The 13,360-nt window shown below is 32.8% G+C and overlaps 1 long non-coding RNA gene across 1 annotated transcript; it reads right to left on the reverse strand.

The window, feature by feature from the left end:
- Positions 1-11,251: 11,251 nt before the first annotated feature.
- On the reverse strand, positions 11,252-13,154 carry LOC121125722 (uncharacterized). The gene is made up of 2 exons (XR_005866739.2): positions 11,887-13,154; positions 11,252-11,822 (listed from the first exon to the last, which is right to left on the reverse strand). It is a non-coding gene; the product is annotated as an uncharacterized lncRNA (long non-coding RNA).
- Positions 13,155-13,360: the final 206 nt, after the last annotated feature.

Consider the following 13,360-nt stretch of genomic DNA (forward strand, 5'->3'; position numbering starts at 1 on the left):
TTACTGTGTTGGAAATCTTGTGGGAGGCATGCTCGGAAGTCAAAAAGTGCTTAGACGATCTCTGTCAAAATGCTGGATGTTTCTTAATGAAATTGGAAAAATCAATTTTACGAAATTTATATTTAATGAAGATAACTTTTTAATCTTTCACCTAGTCTATTTTTTTGGTTTTTTTTTCAATCCGTTGCTGAAAAATAAATCATCTCCAGATAGCCTAAAAAATTATAAATAATGTGTAATGGATCATATAACAGTTATAATGGACTTATAACTTTTATTTTTGCAGTTTCTTATGAAGTTTTTAAGAAATCTGTTAATGCGGCGTACATCCATTTTAATCCGACATTAGCATCTTCAATCTTTATTACTACGCAATATAAAAGTACATTGTCTTAACTTGTAACCTCTTTTTGTTCCTATAACTATCATTAACTGTCTGGAGAGCAATACAATACTATACAATTTTATTCCAGGTATTTAAAAGTCTCATCTTTTGCCTCTGTAATTTCTAAAAATTTCATTCAATTTTCTTGGTGTTTAAGAAAGTTGTGATGTTTTAATAAAATATCATATTTATAATAATCACAGATTTTGGAGTAGGATATAACATAAACACTTTGAAAAAACCCGTAAAATTTTCATGATAAATTGGTCATAACTTCCTTAATATTGAATATTTTTTTGTCATTATCTAATAGTTAAAACAGGATGTATTAGTAAGTGTTCAAATTTGAATGGACCGCCAGGTAAATCTTACTATCAAAAACTGGACAATTTTCCTTACGTACACTGTAGAAGTAATGTTTCATTTTTAATGACCTTTATATAAAGGTCATTACTTTATATAAATTAGTTTTTGCCCTTAATGATAGACTGTAAATATTACATTAATGATTTTTTTAATTAATATAAGATTTATTTTATTTTTCTTTGACGGCCTTCTTTTTTTTTAAATGGTCAATTTTATTTTTTCAAAAAGCTTTTTTATCATCTTTAGATTTTTTAAAGCAGCACTCCCATTTAAATTTTTTAATTAGTAACTGAAACAAAAAAAAAAGTTTAGGGCAACATTTTTTTTAGTCATTAAATAAATAATCAAAATTTCCTGACTCTGATAGTCATTGTATTACCTCTCCTACCATGTTGGCCCAGGGGCGTCTACAGTTTGTGAGCCGGAATTACTTAAACCCAAAAAATATTGCTTTACGGGGAAATTTCAATGGTAAAATGGGGAAAAAAAAAATAATTATATTTCTTAAAAAATCTGCAGAGGTCCCTGATGCCTTTTATCTTATACTTGATTGCTCAGAGATCTCGTCTCTTCATTCATTGTGAAGGTTCATTTCAGTATAAATGGACGTCAAAGTCATTTATGATTTGTAGATCATCAATTCAAGAATACGTCAGCCGTTCCAGATCTGGAATTTAATCGTCAAATACTCTATTGAAAACTGAGGAGTGACGAATTCGATAAGAGTAAGAATAGTAAAATAAAATGAGAATCTACATGCAACCCTTACACGTCGTTATCTACATTGTATCACGCAACCTTTCCTCCAAAAAGAAACAGAAAAAAGGCCTGGGAATATGGTAGTCATAATCCCAGACTATCACTATTGTATTAATTCTTCACCATTTTTAAAATGAATCATATATTATTTCAATATACCTAATATTTTATTCGATACTCTATAATAATATTGCTTAGTAATATTTGATTAAAAGAGTAGTTATGAGTAGTTTTTATATTATTTCTATCAAGAAATAGCCAAAATGTCTTCCCTTAAATAATAAAATGGCCATTATATATATTAAGTAAACGAGGAGGAATCAACAAGAAATTATTTTCCTGTTCTTTTGGAAGCGGAGGATATGTATAGAATGACTAATTAATTTGTGAATTTATGAAAAAGAATAAATTATGAAATAGCAATGACGTATCAAGGGAGAAGAGGGAATCGAGAGCTGACAACAAAGTTCATAGGGTATATTTGTGTGACCGAGATAACGTCGTGCTTATCCTCATTCCACAGCTACTTCATATAAACACCGACAACTATTTTCTCATAAATTATATTATGATTTTATTTTTCTATAAGGTCTTGTCCCAGAAGTCAGGAAAGTGATTTTAGCAGAAGTTACATCTGCCTTCAAGGCTCTAGGGTGGGGAGCATCATCTTGGATCCACACATAGTTGTTCTCAGGATGGTAAGCCTATAGTCAGGGCAAGATTTTCCACCTAAGGACATTATTGTAGGTCTTAGCCCCGATTTTCTCATAGGGCTTGAAGAAGAAGGGATCCATTTTCTTCCCATCAGAGGCCACGACTCCCAAATGTATTGTTTGGACCGGATGTTTTATTCTAAGATTGCCATGGATTTCTTAAGATGATACTAATATACATATGTCGTTTCTGCAGTTGAAAAACTGGTTGACTATCAATACTTTCTGAGAAGATCTTCACAGTTTACGGATGAGTTTTCAAGTAATTCAGGATGTTTTTTGCTTCTCTCAAGCCTTAAAGGCTTCATCCCGTTGTTGAGGAGATGTCTTGGAGTTCTGACAAAGCCCTTAAAGGCCAAGGTCAACTGCCTTCCTGATGGTGAGCTCGTCAAGGTGCGGGATCTCATCCGTGCACAAGAAGATCTTCACAGTGGACGCTGATCTCAACAGGAGAAATAACTGCTTTTTGGCTGAATCAAGAGCTCAGATCGAGGGAACCTACACAACCTAACATCCAGTGCATGTAATGGTTCTTGGCGTATTGGAGTCCGATGGCACCAATATGCCTCATTACTTCTTCAAGGTCATCGAAAAATTCAAAGTTTTTCCTCAGGTACAACTATGTGTTTGTCCTTCACATACGTCCAAGAAGGTGCAGCATTTCTGGAGGAAGAACATGGCTACATTCTGGCCGGCAGACTTCTTACCATCGTCCTCACCCGACCTGAACCTCCTGAACTTCACTGTTTAGTGCGTCTAGGAGGGAATGACACACGATACTTCTCACCCAAATGTCGATGCCCAGAAGAAATGTCCATAACGTACGTTGTAAACAACAAAATTTGTCAAACTAAACTTTTTCTTTTATTTGACCCAATAAAAGGTTAGTTTGAATTACCTAACAAAGTATCAGTGTTGGAAACTTATCCTCCCAATTGATTTTCTAAGCATTAGGAGATATATCCAGATAATTTTCATTCTACTCTTATCTTTTTATTATGTGTCATAATTAACCTGATAAGTTTCAAGACTGATAATTTATTGGTAAGTTAAAACTAATCTTTAATAGGATCAAATAAAAAAAAGTTTAGTAGACTTACATAAAATTAATAATGAGAATCAAATTAGTACTTTAGTATTAAAGGGAAGTTTTTTTATGCCTACTGAATAGCAAACTAATCTGCAATTGCAGAATTAGCTTTCAAATTAGAGAAACTTGTACTAATTGAATTTTCTCATTATAATATATGTATATATATTTCTAATTATGGCAATCTACCATTATTTAAAAATTATTTTAGTCAAATAATATTTTATGTAATTTAATTTATATGCACATTATAAGAATAAATATACTTTTTAATAGTCAGTTAAAATATATATCAGTATATATTTCAAATCATCCATCAATCTCTTAGGAAATAAGTCATAGTGATAAAAAAAAGCCATTACATTTCTTTTGGAATTTTTTTAATTAATAGTGTTTTTAAGAAATATATATAGCCTAGCAATTACAGTAGTCTATAGGGCTTTTATATCATAGAGATGTGAGGTAAATTGGGGAATTTTTGAATGGGCTATAATTCCGGAAGTTTAATTTTAATTTTGTAAAAAATGATTATTCAATATGTCGGTCGTTGGCGGCGATGGTCCGGAAGGAGGAGACGACATGTGCAGGATTTACCTAAACTATTCTGGGGCTTCGAGCAGACTTGCCTCTGTAACTCCCGCTAAAAGAAGTAGACCATAGAGATCAAATCGAGAGAGTAAGAGGGCCAAGTCTTCGGCCACTAGAAGTCAACGTTTTCGTCCTTTAGCAAGTTGAGGGTCTTCTTGGCCTTGTGAGCGTGGGTCGAGTCCTGCTCAACTGGTGGACTCATTGCCCCCATCGTTGGCTTTCATTCACGTATGAATTTGTCCTTCAACACCTTGCAGTACTTGTCAGCGCCGACCTACTCTTTTTGGTTGAAGAATATCGGCGCCACCATTGTCCCGTTGGACCCAATTACCCATAACGTCATGACCAAGACTGGAAACTTGGTTGTGTAAACCGTGAGAACTTGTCCTTTTTGTCAACTAAGAAACAGTCGTTCTATACTATGTTCAACTTCAAGTCGTTCTTTACCGTCCCCTGAACTGTCCACGTGCTGACTATGATTATTCTTCTTTTTTTACGGGTTCGCCTCAATCGATCGTTTGAGGCCGCCAGAAACGTGGGATTCCTCATCTTGTCGTTTCTTGCCTTGGGGGACTTCCGTTCGGACTTGTCAATTACCTTCCATTTATTTTAGATCCTATAGACTGTCAACCTGGAATATGACTGCATCTGGACGATCGTGGAAGGCTTGGGTCCACGTGAATCATTTCGACAACGGCCACCCTTTCCCTTGCTACATGTTTGAACGAAACTTTTTTGTGATTAAAAGAGACATCCAAACTCACATTTCATATTAAAAACATTGTAAAATTAAAATTTTCTAATTTAAGGGGCTTTAAAAAATGTGTCCCAATTTACCTGCACATCCATTTATGTTTAAGTATCTTATTATCAGGATTAAGGGGGGGTTTAGATTTTGTGTGTTTTTTTTTTTTTTTTTTGTAAATCTTTGAAGTAGAATGGAGGATCGAAAATGGAGTAATTCATGCTTATAAATTAGAATAAAATATGACCTAAAGCGCGTGCGAAGCTTTTTGTAGTGTCGGTCTGAATAGGATTTTTTATTCTCGAAAGCTATGATTACTATCATAGATGAAAATCATCATTTATAAAGAAAGATGAAGGGAAAAAAGAGAAAATTTTGGTTATTATTTTTTTTTAACTAATGGATTTATATAGTGAAGACTTATATAATAAATAATTTCTGAATTTGAATAGACAAAAAGAGATAATGATTTAAAGAATGATAAAATACATCCCAGTTGAATAAACCCAAGTTTTATGGGGGAGGGATAACTTCAATAAATTTCCCAGTGTTTCCAACTTAACTTCACGATACCTTACAACAAAAGGTAAATCTGAACTAAAATAAATAATGTTTTTGACCCCAGGGGATTTTGTACCTGCTAGTTGGTATTACAGGAAAATATAGACAAGTTTACCTTTTTGTAAAAAAATAATAGTATCTATATTTCACATCAATATTATTTTTTAGAGAAATTCAGTACACATAGGATTTATTTATTTGAAGAGAAAAGAAATTATTAAAGAATAAAATATCGAAAAAACTTCATAAATTACATTAATTCTATAAAAAAAACACATTTTACTTTTATACCGTTCCGAACCACGTACTGTGAAGGGTGTACCGCGTTTCATACTGATCCGTTGGTTTATCGTACTGTCCTTGTCTCTTGCTAAATGCTTAATCAGAAGTGTCTGCAAACCCTCCAGGCCACCCCAAAAAAAGTAAAGAATTTTTGCTTTATACAAAAATTTTAATAATTGATTTTTTTTTAAATTGAATATAAAAAATTTAATTTTTCAGATTTTTTTTCCAAAGAATTTAATTTTTTTGTAAAACCTTTAATATTTGAAATTTGTTTCCAAGAAATTTATTTTTTGGAAACAGTTGTAGATTTATGAAAAAAAAAAATTTGGAACTTGTTTTATTTTTTTAGAAAAGCAATGGAATTTTAGAACTTTTTGTGAATAGCTTTACATTTTTAAATTGTTTTCAAAAAAATTTATATTTGAATTTAATATTGATTTTTTTTAAACCAAGCCCCCCCCCCCTTGAAATATAGTCCTACAAGTCTACAAGTGTCTGCAAGGAGTGGCCACCCCCAAAAAAAGTTAAGAAATTTTTGCTTTATACAAAAATTTAATTATGGATTTTTTTTTTAATTAAATATTTAAAATTTAATTTTTCAGATTTTTTTCCAAAAAATTAATATTTGAAATTTTTTTTCCTAAGAATTTCATTTTTTTGTGAACAGCTGTGGATTTTTGAATTTTATTTTGTAAAACCTTTAATATTTGAATTTTTTTTCTACAAAATTTATTTTTTGGAAAAAAAAATTTCATAAATTTTTATTTTTGAGAAAAGCAATTGACTTTTAAATTTTTTTGTGAATAGCTGTAGATTTTTAAATTGTTTTAAAAAAGTTATATTTGCATTTAATTTTGTATTTCTTTTATAAAATTTCATTTTTCAAAAAAAAAACAGAAGTTTTAAACTTCTCCCGAACTTTTTCTGTCTAGGTGTTCCCAAAATAGCTCTATTGTGTTCAAATCAGGAGATTGAGCTGGCCATTGCATAATATATCAGATGTGAGAGGTTTTTTTTCTTTTCCAAGATGTATGTTTTGTGTCGTTGTCTTGTTGAAAAACAAACTTACTTCCAATTAATCTCTGTCCAGGAGAAATGGCTGTTGTCTTCAGCATATAATGATAACTATTCTGAAGGAATTAACTACCAATCTCTCACACATGCCAGAGAAAAACATTGCATATGAAATGAAGCCTGGTCAAAACAGCTGGATTTTTACAGACCGATCATTAAAAATTAGTAAAAGATCTATTTCTTTCATAATAATTTACATCAGGTTAAAGGAAAAAATATTGATCGAGTCATAAACATTGATGAAAATGACGAAAAAGTATTTTTTTCCAAACTTTTTCTCGTCAGTGTATATAGGATATTTCTTTTTCTACGAATGACCGGGGCGCAAACCTATGCATATTGAGTTTAAGTGTATAATTTCACCCGAGTGAGTTTTATATGAGCTACTTCGATTCCACTTAAAGTTATTGTCCTTGATTGAATTCCGAAATTCCAAACCAAGCATTGATGATATCTTGAAAGCCAAACCTCAGTTTCACAAATCTCACTTACCTTTTTTGGAGCTTAGTTTGTAAAATTTGGATCTATGTATCTTTAAAAGTTTGTAAATTTCACATTTTCCCTTGTCTAAACGAAAATAAATATTTGCTGAAGTATGAGTGATGTTAGTTTTATCAAATATTTATTACCTACCAATATTATCTTCTAAAACAAAAATAAACATATTTACAGCAAGTATAAAAGAGCAAAGGGTAACAAAACTTGATACGCTTCAAAGTTTTATTTTAAGATGAGAAGCCTGTCCATTCCTTTGTGTATACTTTTTTTAGTCAAACAAATGTATTGGAGAAGAAAGAAAATATCATTGTATTTAGATTGAACATACATATTTTATACATATTCTATTGAGGAGCAAATCTCTAAATTAAATGACTATTAAATTTGTACGATTATTGTAGCATATTGTGAAGTTCTTGCAAAGAAAGAGTCAAACCTCCGTGGAAATTATATATAAGGAAGTATTTTAAATCCTACAAATTTAAGGATAATGTAGAGGGTGCACAAGTTATCAATGACGACACTTTGGCACGCTCTCTTGGGTAAACACGGGCACTTATCCAACTAATTTGGAATCAACAAAGGAGTGAAAAAAAAAAAAATTGCTCGAACTCTGGTAACCAATGAGACGTTTGTTCGCAATATGTACTTGCCGTCATGGTGCTTGTGTGGTTAGATCCAAAGGCTAAGTCATACTCATCATGTATTCGCTCTAGCCCTCAGGTTCAACATCAATGTCTAGCCTATACGTTTTTGAGACCAAGATGAAACCCTAGATCGACGTTGTTGCAAATTGAAGCGTTACTTGTGACACCTCGAATTCTCAAATGGCTCCAAGATAATTTTGACAACTTCATCTTGCCAGACTTTTGGCCTCCAAACTCGCCGGATGTGAATCTGATGAATTTTTTTGTGGAGGGTTCTATCGAACAACAAACCAATCGAACCCCTTGCAACACTGAAAAGGAACTTATCTGTCGGATCGAGAAGTCGAGACTTCCCAAGGGATCTAGTGGCGAAAGCTTGCTCGCGCTTTCGGCTTCGTATAGAAACTGTAAGTGAGGCTGGAGTTGATTTTATTGAATAAAATCATTCAAAACTCATTAAGCTTTCAGAATCGTGTTACATACTTTACATCCAAAAACTGGTCAGAGAAAAAATTATATTTGAAAAAAAAAAATCATTTTCATGGCACGGATAGCCTGTGCACCCTTAACAATATATTTCCCAAAATTAATTCAGGAATTCATAAATATCTTGTTCATACATGTTGTGGTCCATAGGGAAGTAAATCACTCAGACCAACCCCCTCCAGCTTCAAACACAACCTGGTACATACCTTGATGATGAATTCCTTGTCCACATTGACCATTGTCTCGAAAACGGAATCCCACATGGACTCAACAGTGTTATGTCCATGTTTATTGTACTCTCTCTCCAAGATGGTCCACACAGTGCAGTTTAATGGGTGCATATATGGGAAGCTAGGTTCCATAAGTATTTTCCCAAAATATAAAAGTCTAAAAAAGATTTGCTTTTCCGTATTAAATTAGGTTCCAAGTACCCGATTTGGGCAAACTGCATTAATTCAAAATTCTAGCATGGCAACGTATCTGTTGACACGAATTTAAGCCCTCTAACATCATTATCCATCAAATTACTTGCGTCCTCAGGGTGGGCGCAGCACGGTGGGATACAATAATTAATTTTAGGAAATAAATTGTAATATACTTTATCCTTAAATTTTCATTCCCCACCGTGTTGTAGATATGTTGAACTTTTAGGTATTCCAAGTACAAACTTTTATGTCTTTATAGTTCAAAATATATATGACTACATTTAAAGGGATGTAAATCTAAAGCCTTTTTTACCGCCCGAGTTTTTTTGCTGTTGGCAACTTGAATAGTATTTTTTGTTTTCTTCTTCTTAAGCTGTGTATCGTTATTCTTTCATTCTTGAGGAGATAACCATGTTTTTAGACCATGGAAAATCTAAGTATACTGAGTAAACAATCAAATTTTGAAGTGTCCTTATTTGTTTAAATAGTGCCACTTACAATAAAAGATGGAGGTCGTTCCATAGAACCAAAGTTGTACCAATATTATTTAGCTGTCCATATAAAAAACATGAGATAAGAAATGGCAAAATAAGACAGAAAACATCAAAAGGTATCAAGTCTAATGAATGAAAAAGAGACATCTGCTCATATGGGCGTAATTCCAACTATTGTGGGGCATGTGCTTATGCAGATAAGGAATTGAGTAAACATCGAGAGGAAGTTAGGATCAGAGACATCTTTATCTGTTGTAATACACATCGGCATGAAACAGTTTTTGAAGAAGATCATGGCAAACCCAACAAAGTCCATCAGAGCCCACACACTTGAGCTCAGGAGAACCGTTACTGCATGGGAGTTCAAGAGCTATGATAAAAAGAAGCATCAGTTGCTCATGAAAGTTACAAAAGAACAAAGACTTGCCGGATACCATAAGCTATTGAACTTGATGAAACATCTAATGTGAATATTGTTTCCGCTAAGAAAATCTTCACAGTGGATCAGCTCCAAACCAGGCGGAATGAAAAGTGGCTGGCACTGTAGATGAACGACCTTGAGGGGATCAGTACATCTCTGCACCCAATCAAAGAGATTGTATTGGACATTATTGCCAGTGATAGAATGAAGATACCGCCCATTTTCTTATGCAAAAGACGCTAAATGGAACACCAAGATGTATTACAATGTATACACCGTCATAAGATTTTGACCTGGTTGAAGTAAAATTATTCATCTCACAATTATAAATTCTAACAGAACACTGCACCGGTGCACACAGCAGGCAAAGTACAGAATTTCATGGCCAACTCTTTTTAATTTTTTTGACTTAAGAACTATTAGGCATCATCTCCTGATCTTAATCCGTTGGACTATCTCTGGTGAGTGTATCATTGAAAACAACGTCAATGCCAACAAAATTCGAGAGGCACTGAAGGCAACCATAAAACTATCAAAGAGGAGTGGACTGTGTATCTGGAGAATAAGATAGTGGATGCGGGTAGCAGTTTCTGCCACTGGTTCCATCCTGTAGTCCTAACAAACGGATCATATTAAAGAATATTAAGAAAAGACAATAGTAGTTGAGAGAAATACTAAGGATTTCTTGGCAACTTGTAAGTGTAAAATCTTGCTATAATCAGAGTAGAATTGATGATCCACAATTAAGTAACTCCTGCCAATGACCTTGCTAAATACAGAGTAAGATTTGTGTTTATTTTTTTCCTCGTACGGAACCTTGCAAAAGATCTAATGTAAATGTCAGAACGGCGACTAACCTGCTCTTTTATTGAAAATTCTTCAAATTGTCAAAGTTATCATATTGATTGTCAGATTTCTTTTTTTAGTATCCCAAAAATACTTACAATTTGCAACCATAGCCTCTATGGTTGCAAAAAGGAGTCAATTGATTAGAAAAAGGAAGAAAACTCTCTAAAAACAAACAAAAAACGATCAATGCAAAAAAAGATGAGGAATCAAAGGCATTATTCATACATTGTTATAAAAGAGAAATAAAGATTGATGATCCATCGTTTGTGTTATTAATTAGAAAGTAAGGGAAAGCTTTTGTGAAAACAATTCAAGGAAAAAAAAGCCAGGAAAAAAAGCGAAAAAAAAGACACTTTTTCTCTAACTGATATATATCAGTGGGATAACAGGAAGTGCTATTTATCGACATATTCATAAATCATTCTACTACAAGGTCTGGTCAAAAAGTAAGGGGACTTTTCAAAAATCCGGGCAACATTTTGTATATTCTATTTTTTTAGTTATTTATGTTAGTATACTCGCCACGAATATATATTTACTGTTTTAGCTGTATAATATGTTTATTTTCATTCTGAAAGGCATAACAGCTAAGAGTATTTTAGGTGGCTTGCAATTTTTGCAAAAACAAAAAACAAATATACGAAAAAAAAACACGTTTTCAAAACTTATTCAAAATTAAAAATGTTATGGGCAAGAAAAGAAGTGAATAAAAATTGCAGTTTAGTTGGTGTTTTTTTTTTCACGTGCAAAAAAAAATAGATTTCCAATTGAGTATTGGATTCGTAGAAAAAAATAAAGTTTGTAAAAATGTGTTTGGAGAATCGTTTGCATATAGTTTTTTTTTGGAAAAAAACATAAATAAACATTAATGTTTAAAATTAAATTTCTCATTAGACCTTTAAAATCTTACAGATATAACAAATGTTAAAAAGAACCTCAAAGTAAATCAAAAAACATGGTTGTAAACCTGAACAGTTATAAAATGATAGTTAAATAGAGAGACAAAATAGATTTTTTTTTAAATCCTAAACTTCTTACACTCCGATGTTCTTACAGTGTCTATTGTACATATTGATGATGGTTCTGAGAGTTTTTGCATTTCTTATTGAAAAATATGGGTAATATTTTATGAGATTCGCAGCTTAATTCCAGGAAGTACCATGCAGCTGGATAATTTTCAAAGAAAAAGTTGCATTTCTAGTTGCAGCATAAATTAAAATAGCTCTCAGATCTATACCATCAATCACTTTATCTTCCGTAATACGTTAAGCTATGAAAGCTTTAGAGTTTCCAAAAGCAGCAGTGATGGATATTTCTTCTTTCAACCGATGCGACTGGTGAGTAGGAATACCAAATAGAAAAAGAGCTTTTGCAAAATTTGATTCAAAATCTCTTATATACATCTATGGTTATCCCGAACTACAGTTAACGTATGGCTGTCAAATAAGGCGTGTATTATATATTCGACCACAGTCGCACTGTAATAAGTATCATAAATACCCCTCAAAGAGCCCATAAATATTTTATCCCACGAACGAGGAAGGTCCAAAGTTCTACTATACCTCCGGTAGGTTTGTTTCGCATCCACGATTCAGGAATTCTAAAGTCAAATTTTATACACTGTGGAACCAGAAAAAGGTGTAAGTTCGACAATCTACGCGGGGAGAAGAGAAATCTTCCTGAATTGAAGACTATTTAAATCATGGAGTGTTAGAAAGTTATTCCAAATTGCAATATTTTTATAACTCTACTGAATCAGCCAAATTCTGAAAAAAAGGTATCTTGTCAGAGTGTTGGCGAATAATGTCTAGAGTACTATTATAGTCAAACTAGGGTATTTTAGTCCATATTATTCTATGAGCAGTTGTCCATTTACTAGAGACATTCATAATTACACCATTTGATAGATCTTAACCGAATATTATAAATTTATGAACAGGAGACCTACTAATAAAATTTCTCCATTCTTAATGTAATTCAGCCGCAATGTTTGTAAAAATCTTGATGTACATTTTTGGCAGAACATTAGACAAAAGAACCAGTCTTCTTCCTAATTATTTGCGAGACCTCTTTATCATATTAATATATGTAGCTATGATTAAACAACAGCTTCAACCATGTTTCCACTTCACTTAGTATTTTTTATTTTGTGGGATCGATCAAGACTTACTTTTCTTGTGCGTGTTGACCGAATTTTGCTACAAGACCAAAATGTACGGAGTTAGTTCATACAAAAATTAAAACGTCTGGTCTAAGATTTCTAGACCGAACCCCTAAACTAATAGGTACATACAGACGTTATTTGACAACAATCTTTGTGTGTAAGCGTTGGTAGGACGTTGTTTGTTACTTTGGCAGTGTGCCAAAAGTGTTTGGTGTCAGTGACAAAAAACTCCATCGATCAACGAAATATTTATTCCTCAATTGTGAAAAAGGCATCATGTTCTTGTTGCGATCCACGCCGGATGAGACAATTTTGAAATAAGAAACTTCTTAAATCTGGGCAAATCCTTCATCTGGAGAGTCTGGAGGGGACAACAAGACTCTGCTTCCTACCACACTGCAAAGATAATGTTGAACTGGTTGTCAGAATTTTTTGTAACTTAGTTGGACACAGTATTTGGCCTCCAAAATCACTGGACCAACAGATCAGAAATTCTGTCTAGGATCCGGAAGGAATTGGAGAATCTCCCAAAGTTGACTGCCATCAATACCCACTCCCGTTTTCGAGGTCGATTCAAGGCTGATATTACCATAAAAAAACAATTCTATTGGATAAGTTAAAAAAATAAGATTATTAGTTTAGATGAAAATCCTTTCTTTTTTTATTGTGTTAATTGTTAAATATAAGTAGCACCCGGTATAACTGTATCAGACAATTTCTTTCAAATCACTTAAAATTAGAGGCAGGAGAATGAATACCTTACACTGTTTGGTAGACGACTATGTAGATAAAAAAGGAATTTAATTAAAA

The sequence above is a fragment of the Lepeophtheirus salmonis genome, chromosome 10, assembly GCF_016086655.4.
Source record: "Lepeophtheirus salmonis chromosome 10, UVic_Lsal_1.4, whole genome shotgun sequence".
Lineage (NCBI taxonomy): Eukaryota > Metazoa > Arthropoda > Copepoda > Siphonostomatoida > Caligidae > Lepeophtheirus > Lepeophtheirus salmonis.